Source organism: Erinaceus europaeus, chromosome 23, assembly GCF_950295315.1.
Source record: "Erinaceus europaeus chromosome 23, mEriEur2.1, whole genome shotgun sequence".
NCBI classification, from domain to species: Eukaryota; Metazoa; Chordata; class Mammalia; order Eulipotyphla; family Erinaceidae; genus Erinaceus; species Erinaceus europaeus.
In genome coordinates this window covers 4,395,028-4,410,638 of record NC_080184.1, presented here as the reverse complement: position 1 = coordinate 4,410,638, position 15,611 = coordinate 4,395,028, and the positions used below count along the sequence as shown (strand labels likewise).

General features: G+C 39.5%; 1 pseudogene; it reads right to left on the bottom strand.

Annotated features, from left to right (window-relative positions):
• Positions 1-1,040: 1,040 nt before the first annotated feature.
• Positions 1,041-15,154, bottom strand: LOC132535636 (vomeronasal type-2 receptor 116-like; annotated as a pseudogene).
• Positions 15,155-15,611: the final 457 nt, after the last annotated feature.

Genomic DNA, 15,611 nt, shown 5'->3' with positions numbered 1-15,611 from the left:
ATGGACCCCTTTGTGGGCCTCCATAGGACCTTGTCTTCAGCATGGATCAGCAATGGTAGAGAATATTCCATCCTGCAAAGGGAGGATGGACAACATACTTAATGCTACACCTAAGAAATATGAGTCCTGAAACTGGGACAGCTTGAAACGTTCCTACTCATGACCACAGAATGTGAGCTCAGATCTACGGGGATGCAGAGGTCACATAGGCTTCTAAACTGAATATGGGCACTATAGCAGATCAGATCTTATAGATGGGGTTTATAGTCAACAATATTTATACACCTTTCTCATATTTGGGAACTACTTTCTTCCCTGATCCAGCTTTCTGGTCCATTTTCCAGCTATGGTATCATCTCCCCAACAATAAATTGTATCCACCTGCATATCAGATGTTAGGCTCATAAAAAGGAAAAAAAAACAAAACTAGTATAGTCATTGGTTCTTTGGAATATAACAAAAATAGTTCTACTGTCTTAATATCTAAAAAACAGAGACCCCCCCAAATCTTCATCTGTAATATTCTAGCCTTTAGGTTCATGATTAGTCAACAAGTTATTGGGCTTTATATGTTAACTCTTTTTTCAGCCACCAGGTTCAGATGCTAACATGATGAATCTGTACTATTCTGAGCAGATGACCCCACCAATGTGTGCTGGAGCTCTGCTCCCTCAGAGCCCTGCCCCACTAGAAACAGAGAGAGAGACAGGCTGAGAGTATGGATTGACCTGTTATTGCCCATGTTCAGCGGGGAAGCAATATAACCTTCCACCTTCTACATCACATAATGACTCTGGGTCCATCCTTCCAGAAGGATAAAGAATAGGAAAGCTATCAATGGAGGGGATGGGATACAGAGTTCTGGTGTTGGGAATTGTGTGGAGATGTACCCAAATTATCCTATAGTTTTTGTCAGTGTTACCTTATTATAAAGAAAATTTAAAAACTTAGAGTCAGTTGCATTATAATATTGAAATGCAAAATAAGATTCGTTCATTTGTTTAAATCCCCTAAAATATGACAGACATGTGGGATAAAAACTAAGTATGTCCATTTCTCCTGGGGTCCATTTTATTCTTTAGATGTTTCAAAGAGTTCTTGTCAGGTCTGATCAGAATGATGTAACACTTGGGAGCAAAGATGCACGCTGGGAGACCAGCACTGGAGGCCAAGATGGAGAAGATCTCCAAGGCCACCATGAGCTTACCCTGGGCACCGCGGTAGACAGGCAGAAAGGTCACCCAGACGCTACAGAACACCAGCATGCTGAAGGTCAAGAACTTGGCTTCATTGAAGGCGTCAGGCAGGTTGCGGACAAGGTAGGACAAGGAGAAGCTGACCAGGGCCAAGGAGCCCAGGTATCCCAGCACACAGTAGAACGCAGCAACTGAGAGCTTGTTACACACGATGAGCAGGTGCCTGGGCTCAGAGCGTGTGTCTACATCAATGAAGCGGGGAGACAGCCCAAGCCACATGCCACAGATAACCACTTGGACAAGAGTGCAGATGGGAATGACATAGTTAGAAGCCCCTGATGCCAACAGCCACCTCATGGTTCTTCCTGACTTTATGGATTTGAATGCCAATAGTACAAGAATGTTTTTTTGCCAACACAGTGGAAAGAGCCACAGTAAACACAAGTCCAAATGTGATTTGCTGGAGGATGCAGGTGACTGGGTGTGGACGCCCAATGAAGAGAAAGGAGCAGAGGAAGCAGAGGAGGAGGGAGATGAGCAGGATGTAGCTGAGAGTCCTGTTATTGGCCTTGACTATTGGTGTGTCTTGGTGCTTCACAAAGACCCACAAACCACCACTGTGATGACAGAGAAGCACAAAGCTGTTCAGGCCAGAGCCATCCCAAAAGGATCTTCAAAGTCCAAGTAGGTAACCAACTTGGGCAGGTAGAATGTTCTCTCTTGGTTTGAATATTCTTGCTCAGAGCACTAGATACACTGCTCTGTATCTGGGATATCATATTGACTTTTACAAAACATTTCCTTTTTTTGTTTTTTCTTGTTTTTGTTTTATTTATTTATTTTAAATTTATTTAAGAAAGGATAAATTAACAAAACCTTAGTGTAGGAGGGGTACAAATCTACACAATTCCCACCGCCCAATCTCCATCTCCCACCCCCTCCCATGATAGCTTCCCCACTCTCTATCCCTCTGGAAGCATGGACCCAGGGTTGTTGTGGCATGCAGAAGGTAGAAGGTCTGGCTTCTATAATTGCTTCCCCGCTGAACATGGGCGTTGACTGGTCGGTCCATACTCCCAGTCTGCCTCTCTCTTTCCCTAGTAGGCTGTGTCTCTGGGGAAGCAGAGCTCCAGGACAAATTGGTGGGGTCTTCAGTCCAGGGAAGCCTGGCCAGCATCCGGATGACATCTGGAACCTGGTGACTGAAAAGAGAGTTAACATAGAAAGTCAAACAAATTGTTGAGCAATCATGGACCCAAAGCTTGGAATAGTGGAGAGGAAGTGTTAGAGGGATACTCACTGCAAACTCTAGTGTAATTCTGCTTTCAGGTATATATTTTACAGTAGTTTATGGATACGTGTGAACATATGCTCTCTCCCACAGAAACTGGTTTATATCTAGGTTTTGGGACTTTGTTAGAAAGTGAACCACCTGAGATGGAATTAGAGTATACTATGAAAGGAAAGGTCTCACCCGAGTAATGAAGCTGAAGGGTTGTCATTCCACACGTGAAGTCTCTGGACACAGTCTGAAGTGAAGCATGTTGAGGTGGCAATCATTGTGTTGATTAGGTTGTGATCAGCAGAGGAAATATTATTTGATATGGATTGGGAGAGGCATACGGGAAAGTGCGCCCTATCCAAGGGTTCCAGGACTGGGGCAAGAAGAGGCTCTATAGTGGAGATGTGAGGTTCCTGCTGTCTTAGGGTTCAAAAAGACAATCTATAGTTAATGTTATCATCACATTAATTGGTAATTGGGTTAACTTTGAAACGTCCTTTTGTTAGGATTTGCTGTACAGTACCCAGTATCTTGTATATAGTGTGTTATTGGTTGCTTCTGATCTACTTGGTCTAGGCTTTTGAGAGAGTCGCATATCAAGTACACAGCCTATATATTAGAAATACTCAGTCTTTGTTCTAAAAAATTTTGAGACATACAATTAATTTTCCCCCTCTCATATTAATTAACTAGTGATTTATATGACTACATTTTACTAGGAGTGTACATAAACACCATTGTCACCACCAAAAGACTGTGACCTATCCCTCCCACCCTCTCCCACCCCCCACTGTCCCAGGAAGCTGCATGTCTACCCCTCACCACAGGGTTTTTACGTTGGTGCCCTACTTACAGTTTGGTCAGGACCTGCTTTTGGTTTCCCTTTCAGATCTTCTTACTCAACTTCTGTTGATGAGTGGGATCATCCCATACTCATCTTTATCTTTCTGACTTAGCTCACTTAATATAATTCCATCTAGCTCTGTCCAAGGTGGGTCAGAGAGGGTGGGTTCATTGTTCTTGATAGCTGCATAGTATTCCATTGTGTATATATACCACAGCTTTCTCAGCCACTCATCTGTTGTTGGGCACCTGGGTTGCTTCTAGGTTTTAGCTATTAGGAGTACACACCTATTTTTGGTTGGGTGTTATGGAGTCCTTGGGGTATAATCCCAGCAGAGGAATTACTGGATCATATGGAAGGTCCATGTCTTGCCTTCTGAGAGTTTTCCAGACAGCTCTCCACAGAGGGTAGACCAATTTACATTCCCACAAGCAATACAAAAGGGTTCCTCTGTCCCCACATCCTCTCCAGCATTTGTTGCTGCTGTCCTTTTTAATGTATGCCATTCTTACAGGAGTCATGTGGTATCTTAGTGTTGTCTTAATTTGCATTTCTCTGACAATCAGTGACCTAGAGCAGTTTTTCATATATTTGTTAGCCATTTGGATCTCCTCTGAGGTCAATGTTTTGTTCATATCCTCTGCCCATTTTTGGATGGGGTCATTTGCTTTTTTGCGACTAAGTTTGCTGAGCTCTTTATATATTTTGGTGATTAGTTTCTTGTCTGATGTACGGCATAAGAAGATATTCTCCATTCTGTGATGGGTCTCTTTGTTTGTTTAATAGTTTCTTTGGATGTGCAGAAGCTTTTCAATTTGATGTAGTCCCATTGGTTTGTTTGGCTTTAGTCTTCCTTGCAATTGGGTTTGATTCATCAAAGATGTCCTTGTGGTGTAAGTGGGAAAGTATTTTACCAATGTTTTCCTCTAAGTATTTGATTGTTTCTGGTCTGACATACAGGTCTTTGATCCACTTGGAGTTGATTTTTTTTTCTGGCGAGATAACGTGGTTCAATTTCATTTTTCTGCCTGTTTCAACCCAGTTTTCCCAGCACCATTTATTGAAGAGAGCCTCCTTCTTCCATTTAATCCTTTGGGCACCCTCATCACAGATTAGATGTCCATAGGTGTGGGGATTTATTTCTGGGCTTTCAATTCTGTTCCAGTGGTCTGTGTGCCTATTTTTGTTCAATTACCAGGCTGTTTTGATGATGATGGCATTATAATATAGTTTAAGGTCTAGGAGTGTGATGCCTCCATTTCTGTTTCTTTGCCTCAAGATGGTTTTGGCAATTCTAGGTGTTTTCAGGTTCCAGATAAATGATTGTACTGCTTGTTCTATTCTCTTAAAGAAGCTTGGTGGAACTTTGATGGGTATTGCATTAAATTTGTATATGACTCTGGGGAGAATATTCATTTTGATGATATTTATTCTTCCAATCCATGAGCATGGGATATCTTTCAATTTCTTGGTATCAGTTTCTATTTCCTTGAGCAGCGCCTCATAGTTTTCAGTATATAAGTCTTTCACTTCTTTGGTCAACTTTATTCCTAGGCATTTTATTGATTTTACTTAAACAGTAAATGGAAGTGATTTCTGGATGTCTTCTTCTTCAGATTTAGTGTTTGCATAAAGAAATGCCACTGATTTTTGTACATTGATTTTGTAGCCTGATACCTTGCTATATTGCCTAATACCTTCCAGTAGTTGTCTGATGTATTCTTTAGGTTTTTCTATGTATACTATCATATCATCTCCAAATAGTGAGAGCTTGACTTCTTCCCTTAAAATCTGTATTTCTTTGATTTCTTTCTCTTGCCTGATTGCTATGGCAAGAACTTCCAATACTACGTTGAAGAGTAATGGTGACAGTGGACAGCCCTGTATAATCCCTGATCTGAGGGGGAATGCTTTCAGCTTCTGTCCATTGAGTATGATGTTGGCTGTAGGTTGGCTATATATAGACTCCACTATCTTGAGGAATTTCCCAATTTCCCATCTATTCCCATTTTTTGTAGAGTTTTGAGCATGAATGGGTGTTGCATTTTGTCAAAGGCTTTCTCTGCATCTATTGAGATAATCATGTGGTTTTTGGCTTTGCTTTTATTGATGTGGTGAATGACAACTGATTAACTTACGGATGCTGAACCAGACTTGCATTCCTGGGATGAATCCCACTTGGTCGTGATGAACTATCTTTTTGATATGTTGCTGTATCCGGTTGTCCAAGATCTTGTTTAATATTTTGGCATCTATGTTCATCAGCGATATTGGTCTGTAGTTTTCCTTTTTTGTTCTGTCCCTATCAGCTTTTGGTATCAGGGTGATTTTGGCTTCATAGAAGGTGGAAGGGAGTATTCCTGTTTCTTCAATCTTATGGAAAAGCTTAAGAAGAATGGGTACTGTTTCTTGAAAGTTTTGTGAAGCTGTCGGGACCAGGACTTTTGTTGTTAGGGAGGTTCTCAATAATGGTTTCAAATTCTTTGTCTGTGATTGGTGCATTCAGATTTTGTAGTTCTTCTTTGTTCAGTTTTGGAAGGACATGTTTCTAGGAATTGTCCCATTTCTTCCAGATTCTCTATCTTGATGGCGTATAGTTCTTCACAGAAGTTTTGCATGATTCTCTGGATTTCTGTTCTGTCAGTTGTGATATCTCCTCCATCGTTTACAATTCTATTAATTTGAGTCTTCTCTCTTTTTTGTTTGGTGAATCTGGCTAGGGGTTTGTCAATTTTGTTTAATCTTTCAAAGAACCAACATTTGGCTTCATTGATCTTTTGTATGGTTCTTTTATTTTCAATGTTGTTTATTTCTGCTGTAATTTTAGTGATTTCTGTCCTTCTGGTTGCTTTAGGGTTTCTTTGTTCCTCTTCCTCTAAGTCCTTAAGGTGTGCAGTAAGGTCGTTCATTTGAGGTTTTTCTTGGTGTTTAATATGTGATTGTATGTCTATAAGATTCCCTCTCAGTACTGCTTTAGCTGTGTCTCAAATACTTTAATAGGTTGTGTCTTCATTTTCATTTGTTTCCAGGAATATTTGAATTTCCTGCTTGAGTGAATCTCTGACCCAGTGGTTCTTAAGGAGTATGTTATTTAGTTTCCAAATTCTGTGACTTTTAATAATTTTCCGTTTGTTGTTAAATGTTAGTGTTACTCCACTGTGGTCAGAGAAGATACTTGGGATAATTTCAATGTTCTTGAATTTATTGATGCTGTCTTTGTGGCCTACCATGTGGTCTATTATTGAGTATGTGTTATGTGGATTTGAAAAGAAGGTGTATTACAGTTTTTTGGGGTGAAGGACTCTGAAAATGTCCAAGAGGTCTAGTCTGTCAATCTCTTCATTCAATTCTATTGTATCTTTGTTGGTTCTCTGCATTGCTGTTCTAAGTGTGAGAGTGGGGTATTGAAGTCTCCCACTATTATTGTATAACTATTGATGTATTTTTGAAATTCTTTCAGTAAGTGCTTGTTGTTTTTAGATGGTCCCTTATTGGGTGCATAGATGTTAGTAATTGTTAAGTCTTCTTGGCTGATTGATCCTCTAATCATTATGTAATGTCCTTGCCTATCTTTTATTACTTTATTTAATTTAAAATCTATTGTGTCTGAGATGAGAATGACTGTTCCTGCCCTTTTTTGTGGTCTGTTAGCCTGTATGATAGTTTTTCATCCTTTCACTTTAAGTCTGTGTTTATCTTGTTGTGACAGATGGGATTCTTGCATGTTGGTATGCTTCTAATTCTGCTTATAAAAACCCCTTCTGTTTCATATGGTTTAATCCCTCCTGCATTCTTTTTATATAACACTGTATTCTATTTACATAACCTCTGTTAACAAGCACCACCCTCCCTCCAGGGCATTGGTGGTTCAGTGGTAGAATTCTTGCCTGCTCCGCCCCCTCTCCTTGTCATACCCTGATTTTCACCAGTCACTTTTCTCTCCACCCTCTCTGCGTCGCATCCTGTCGCATCCTGTTACCACCCTACTGGGTTAGTATATTTATAAGGACAAGATTGTTTGTAGTTTTTAGTTTAGCTTAGCTTGGTATAGATTGCACTGCATCCTGCATGAATAAAGAGATACTGCGTACAACCCAGCCATGAGTCCCGGGTCGTCTGTTACCCGCCCGTGAAGCCAGCCCGGCGAAAACAACACTTGCAAGCAGCATATGGTTGGGTTATGTTTTCTGGTCCATCCCCCCACTCTGTTCCTTTTGATGGGTGAGTTTAAGCCATTGACATTTATTGATATTATGCATTTAATGTATTGTAGTGCCATTGTTCAAAATAAATTTTTGTTTGCTCTGATATATTGCAAGTATTATAGTGATGTTCTTGTTTATGAGAGGTCTTTTAGAACCTCTTTCAGGGCCGGTTTGGTGATGGTTGCTTCCTTTAACTGTTGTTTGTCTGAGACGGTTTTGATGACTCCATCTAGTTTGAACGAAAGCCTAGCAGGATATATTATCCTTGGTTGAAACCCTTTTTCATTCAGGGATCAATAGATACCTTGAAATTCTCTTCTGGCTTTTAGAGTTTGAGTGGAGAAGTCTGCAGATAATCTTATGGGTTTTCCCCTGTATGTGACTTTTTGTTTCTCTCTTGCAGCCTTTAGGATCCTTTCTTTATCCTTACTTCTTCTCATTGTGACTATGATGTGTGTTGGTGTCTTCAGGTCTGGGTTGATTCTGTTTGGAACTCTCTGGGCCTCTTGAATCTTGATGTCCTTTCTGTTATTCAGGTCTGGGAAGTTTTCTTCTATTATTTCCTCTAGAATGTTTCCTTCCCCTTCCTCTCTTTCTTCCTATGGCAGGCCAATTATACGAATGTTACTTCTTTTGAGATCATCCCATATGTCCATGTTGTTGTTTTTAGTGTCTCTAAATCTCTTTTTGAGCTCTTTCACCTCTTTCTTAGTTTTCTCTAACTCATCCTCTGTCTGACTAATTCTGTTTTCTTCTTATATTAGTCTGCTTTCCCTTGCCTCAGCTTCTTTATTCATTACAGCTATTTCAGCTTTCAGTTCTCTAATTGCCTCAAGATAATCAGTATTTTCCTTGGGGGTCTCAACTGTTGTTTCCCTAATACTGCCATTCCTTTCCTCCAATGTTGTTTTCATTTCTGTGATTAATAAGTTTATTATTGCTTGCATACTTTTCTTATCTATGGTTACTTCTGGCTGATCTGTAGTTTCTTCTGGGCTCTTGTCTTCATTCATTGGAGTAGCAGTTTTATTTGTTTTTGATCTACCCATTTTTTTGATTTATGTGTTTCTCATTTTTATGCTCTGTTGTTCCTCAGTTGTTGTGTCTTGAGTACAAGCAACATTGTACTAAATACCTTTATGACAAATGCACTCACCAACCTTAGGATTTACAATAGCAACTGAAGCAAGTATTGAAGCAATTTAGGCACTACCAGTTAGCCAAACAATGTCTCCAGTCCGTGAAAAAATAACAACCAAGTCCAAGTGAAGAAGAAAGAGAAAAGAAAGAAGGGATAGCAAGAATAGACAGTTATTCAAATCTACTATCCACTGTATATTCAAGGGGTAACAAGAGGATAAAGGGAAGTAGAGCAGAGATACACACATAGAGAGTCCACTCTGAGTCAGATTTCTTCCCCAAAATAATTCACAAATTCAGAAAGGCAAAGAATAAGGAAGGAAGTAGTGTATGACAAGATTAAAAAAAAGAGAGAGAGAAACAAGAGAAAAGAGAAAAGTTAAGAAAAAGAGCTGTAATTAAAGAGCAGTGAAAGGGAAGTTTTTTTTTAGTTGATTAATTTATTTTTTATTTTTTTAATTAGCTAGGAGGAGGAAGAATGGAGAGTCTGTAGAGGAAGTAGGAGTAATGAGACAAGTTCCTCTCACAATAGATAAGATGCCCACTACCCTAGCAATTAAAGATACCCTAAGAGTTAATTCTGATCAAGCTAAAGGGGGGGGGGGAGATATATGCCTTTATATAATATTAATAATAAAATAGAGCAGGGTAAAACACCCTGTCCCAGATTGCCTCAAGCCTCCTGAGCAGAGGCAGCTAATTGTTAAGAAAGAAAAAAAAAACCCTCTGGACTAGACAAGGATAGCAGGAATAGACAGTTATGCAAATCTACTATCCACTGTATATTCTAGGGATAGCTAAAGGAAGAAGGGAAGTTGAGCAGAGATACTCACAGAGTCCACTCTGAGTCAGATTTCTTCCCCTAAATAATTCCCAAATGTGTATCAGTGAATTCAGAAAGCTGTAGGATTAAGGAAGAAAGTATGACAAGAATGAGAAAAAAAAGAAAAAAAAAGAAAGAGAGAGAGAAAAAAGAAAAAGATAAGAAAAAGAACAATAATAAAAAGCAATGAAAGGAAAGAGTTTTTTATTTATTTATTTTTTATTATTTAATTATCTATTGGGGGGGAGGGGAGCTGTTGTGCAGAGGCAGCTGGTTCGCTACTTAGAAAGAAAAAAGGCCAAAGGTTTCAGCAGGGAATAGACTTAGAATGAATGATACTCTCTGGTGGGATGGGAATCTTGGTAAAGAAAGAAGCTCAGCAGGGGAGCCTGCTAGGAGCCGGTCCCCAGGGACTGGTTATGGGGGGGGCAAGGGGGAGGAGGTGTGCTTTGGGAATAATAATTTAAAAGAAAAACATTTTTCCCCTTTCTTTCTACTCTATTTTTTTAACCCAAATTAAGTTATAGTCACCTCCTTGGTGTCACTGCTAGGACCCCTTATTGACGGGCCTACTAAAGACAGAAAATCCTACCGTTTCAGGAGATGTGGTAAGAGCTCAAGCCATAGCAGCTTCTCAGTCTGCCATCTTCTGGGAACCTCCAAAACATTTCCTTTTAAGAAGCTTAATACAGGCCACCTGTCCAAAGTTGCATACACTGTGCTAAAATTTTCTATACCTAATCCAGATAGAATGATTGTAAATGGCAGGTAACCTATTCAAACACAATTTTCATTTGGTTGCTTATTGTAGACAGTACAAACTAATAAAGTTAAAAGTTAGGACATTGGGAGTCAGGCAGTAGCGCAGCTGGTTAAGCTCAGGTGGCGCAAAGCTCACCCACTGGAGTAAGGATTCCCATTTGAGCCCTGGCTCTCCACCCACAGGGGCGTCACTTCACAGGCAATGAAGCAGGTCTGCAGGTGTAATAATAATAGAGAGGGAGAGAGACAGATAGACACCTGCAGCCCTGATTCATCACTCACAAAGCTTTTCCCTTCCTGCAGATGGTGGCTGGCAGCTCAAACTTGAGCCCTTGAGCATTATAACATTTGCGCTCAATCAGATGTGCCGCCACCAAGGCCCTACACTAGCATATTAATGGGAAAAGAAAGCATAGTAATCACTAGACAGCCTCTGCACTTAAGGAAAAAAATCAGAAGTTCAAATTCTTATACTATTACAAAAAAAAAAAAAAAACTCAGTCTCCCGAGAAATCAGAGACAGAAGGGAAAGAGGAAATAAATTTTAAAAAGGAAAAGATATTAAACCTTTCCTGGAAACAAATAAAAATGGAGACAGGGGCTACCAGAATATATGGGACATTTGTGGTGATACAGACTCATATCAAATAATAATAATAATAATTCTTCTTCTAGTGTTTGCCATAATAATAATAATAATAAACAACAAAAATAAATAATCAAACCTTACATCTGAAGGGTCTAGAAAAGGAAAAACAAACTCAGTAGGTGGAAGAAAATTAAATTTAGGGAAGAAATAAATAACATTGAAAACAATAAAAATCAATGAAACTAAGTTCTTTGAAGACTAAATACAGTTGCTAAGCCTTTAGCCAAACTCACAGGAAAAGCTAGAGGACCCTAAAAATGGCAAAGTCACCTTATTTACCCCATCTTGGATAGAGCTGGGAGAAATCATATTAAATGAGATAAGTCAGAAAGAGAAGAGTGAATGTGGGATGATCTCACTTATAGACAGAAGTTGAAAAACAAGATCAGAAGGGAAAACACTAAGCAGAGCTTGGACTAGGTCTGGTGTATTGCACCAAAGTAAAGGACTCTGGGGTGTGGGGGGAGGGCTTGGGTCCTGGATCATGATGGCAGAGGAGGACCTAGAAGGGGGTGAGTGGAAAACTGGGGACTGCTGTGCATGTATAAACTATTGAATTTTATTGTCCACTGCAAACCATTAGTCCCCCAATAAATTTTTTTAGAAAAGATAGAGGACCTAGTGAATAGGATTGTAAAGGGAAGGGAAGAAGTTAGGACAAATTATAATGAAATTGAAAGGATCATATGAAGTTATAATTTACAACTGTGTTCCACTAAACCAGACAATCTAGAATATATGACTATTATTTTTTATAGACACACCTATTCATAGTAGCACAATTCACAATAGCCCAACTATGAAAGCAAACTTGCTGTCCAATGGCAGATGAGAGGATAAGAAAGTTGTGGTACAGGAATCCGGTAGTAGCACAACAGGTTAAGTACAGGTGGCACAAAGTGCAAGGACCTCATTTAGAGGCACCAGTTCCCCACCTGCAGGGGAGTCGTTTCAAAGGTGGTGAAGCAGGTTTGCAGGTGTCTATACATCTCTCCCCCTCTCTGCCTTCCCCTCCTCTCTCCATTTCTCTCTGTCCTATTTAATGACATCAATAACAACAATAATAATAACTACAACTATAAATTAACAAGGGCAGCAAAAGGAAATAAATAAATAAATAAGAATTCTGTTGTACAATAGCCATCATGACGGCAGATGAGAGAGGAGGGGGAGATAGAGATAGAGAGGGACATAGAAAGATAGACACTTGATGACCTGCTTCACTGCTTGTGAAGCGTCCTCCCTGCAGGTGGGAGCCAGGGTCTTTAACTTGTAACTCTGTGCAGATCCTTGAACTTAGTACTCATTTCCTTTAACCTGGTGCACCACCTCCCAGGACTTAGTGCTACAATTATTTTTTTCTATTGTAAAAGGTATATTTTTTGTTTTTTAAATTTTATTATTTATAAAAAAGAAACATTGACAAAACCGTACGATAAGATGGGTACAAATTCGCACAGTTCCCACCACCAGACCTCCGTATCCTGTCCCCTACGGTGATAGCTTTCCTATTCTTTACCCCTCTGGGAGTAGAGCTACAATTCTAATACCTTTTCTAAAGCATCTTTTTTTAAATTTTCATTTTTGTATTACTCTGTTGATTAATGATGTTGATGATCTTTTGTTTTGGACCATTTGTTCATATATTTTGGAAAATGTCTATGGGGACTGAAAGGTACCACACAGTACCAAGAACAAGGATCCCAGCTGGCACCCCAGGCATCCTAAACCTAACCCTAACCCTAACCCTAACCCTAACCCTAACCCTAACCCAGGCACTCCACCTGCAGGAGGTCACTTTACAAGTAGGTGAAGCCCTGTTGCTGGAGTCTCTCATTCTCTCTCCCTCTCTGTCTCCTCCCTTCTGAATTTGTCTCTGTAGCTATAAATAATAAATGGATAATAAGTAGATAAATGAATAATGCACATATTTTTTCTTTTAAATGTATTTTATAAGTGGTTAATGGTTTATGTAAGTACAGTTGAAAGCCTCCCAAAAGCCCCCCCCCCCATACACTCCAGAGTCCTTTACTTTAGTGTGATACACCAAATGCTGTCTAATTTTTGCTTTTCATGCATTGAGGTTTATCAGTATTTTTATTTGACTGTAGCACTGCCGAGCTTTGGCTTAGGTTGAGAATTTTACCTGTGTTTTCAGGCCTGAGGCATAACCATTACGATATCTCCCCTAGCCCTTTTCTTCTGTTCTGAATATCCATTCATCAGATGTATGATTTGCAGATGCTACCTCATATTTCGTAGAATGTTTATTTTCTCTGTTGCTGGCTCTGACACACAAATATTTGAAAACTCATTGTCATTATGATTTTGTTCTTTACGCTCTTGTGTTTGTCTTTAGTGTTATAACCAAAATTCATTACACACTCTAAAATCATGAAATGGTTTCCCTAAATTTTATTGTAGGACTTGTATGTTTTTTTCTTTTATCACTGAATTTTAATAGATTGAGGATACTTAAACGTTTAGTTCATTTCATCTACACTGTAGCACCTTGCAGGACTGTTTTGATCTCAACATAATGAAACTCTTTCTTCTATTCTTATTTTAAAAGTTTTTATTATCTTTATTTATTGGATAGAGACAGTCAGAAATCAATAGGGTAGAGAGAAATAGAGAGGATGAGAGACAGAGAGACACTTGCAACATTGCTTCACCACTTCTGAAGCTTTCCCTTGCAGGTGGGGACCATGAGTCCTTGCACTACTGACAGGCTTGTAAAATAACATCTCCTCAATAAAATAAGTTAAACATTGTAATTATTCATTTATTTATTATTATTTTTTTCACCAGAGCACTGCTCAGCTTTGGCTTATGATCTGGGGATTGAACCTGGGAATTTGGAGGCACAGGTAGGAGAGTTTCTTTGAATAACCATTATAATATCTACCCCTACCCACCATTTTACAGTCTAATACTCACAAATATCTATACCCTTTTAATCCAAGAGTACAAGTGGAATCCTGTCCACACAACTTGCGACCTTTATGTCTTGCTTTTCAAATTGTCTTCTCTCTCCTTCTCATTCAAATGCCAAGTGGACATTCCTTCAATCATTCCTTCAATCATTCAACCAGGAAGCCCTGATTCCTTATCTAGATGGCTCCTTAAGACACTGTAGTAAGATTGAGTGATCGATACTTCTGTGACTCTCTCACATGATTCATCAAAATTATGAATTGTCCTATCCCCTCCATTGTAAGAACCCTATTCTTTATCCTTCTGAGAGTATAGGCCAACATTGTTTCGAGGGTATAGAAGGTGGGAGGTCTGGCTTTTGTAATTGGTTCTCCACTGGACATGGACATTGGAAGGTGGATCCATCATACTCCTAGCTTGTTTCTACTTTTCCATAGTGGCATAGGGCTCTGGAGAAGTGAGATGTCAGAACTTCTCATTAAAAAAGGGGGCATCTGGGAGGTGGCACAATGGCTAAGGCACTAGACTCTCAAACATGAGGTCTTGAGTTCCATCCCCAGCAGCACATGTGTCAGAGTGATGTCTGGTTCTCTTACTCTCTCTCTCTCCCTCTTCTATCTTTCTCATTAATAAATAAATAAAATCTTTTTTTAAAAGCAAGATATCAGAGCACAATAGTGAGGTGCTCTGCCGAGGGAAGTCGAGATGTCATCTTAGTAGCATCTGCAACATGGTGGTTGAAAAGTGGTAAGATCTAAAGTAGGAAAAACTGCTTAATAAACAGAAACTCAAAGGTAGGAATAGAGCAGATGCAATTAGGCGTCTTCAGGTGGAAAGAAACTAGGAAGTCTATTTTAAGGATGTTCCAAAGGGGCAAAGAATTTAGTGATTTTTTGCCTGAGCCCTTTAGTTAGCATGCAGGTGGCGTAAAAATACTGTCTGGGAAGCTGGTATCAGAGTTGAGAATAGAGTTACAAAGTTGGATTAGGGCAGAGAGGAGCTCCCAAACTTGAAGAAAATATGTAAATACAGTTCATTGTTTACCCCACTGATCTGACCTAGAAGCCATATCTATTCCTATTTAGCACGGGAGCCTCTGCAAACTCTGAGTCCCTGTGTGTCTGAGCTTGCGGTTCATGGTCACAGATGGGAATATTCTAGGCTGCACTTATTTCAAGACCAGTCTTCCTTGAATGGGAGAGTAGGCTGTCACAGCATCCCTTCAGAGAGTGGGGCAGTCTATACCGTTCCTGCTCTCCAGCAAGGGCAAGGTCCTGGAGAGGCCCACAAAAAGGTTTATGATGCGACTTTAACATTTATAGGTGAGTAGTATTCCATTGTGCTTATTTACCGCAAATTACTTAGCCACTCATCTGTCCTTCGACACCTGGGTTACTTCCATTTTTGGGCTACTATTCCTTTCTTTTATTATAACCTCTTTCATCACCATCTGTCATAATATTTGAGACTTCCACTGGGTCTGCTGGCTACCATGATTTCCTATCAGAGAGGCTTTCCTTTAGCTTCACAGATTGGTGGATCAAGCTAGGCATTTATTCAGCACTTAGTATTCTCAAACACATGAGAAATTTCAAAATACTGGAATGAATGTCATCTTGGGTTGGAAACTTCCATACAGATATGGTAATGGGAACATACAGGAAGTAAAAAAAATGTCATTTACAATATGAATTTCTTGACTGCAAATGTAAACTGTAACACATAGTAATAAATAATTAATTCAATTCATACTATGTGAAGCTAATCATAATC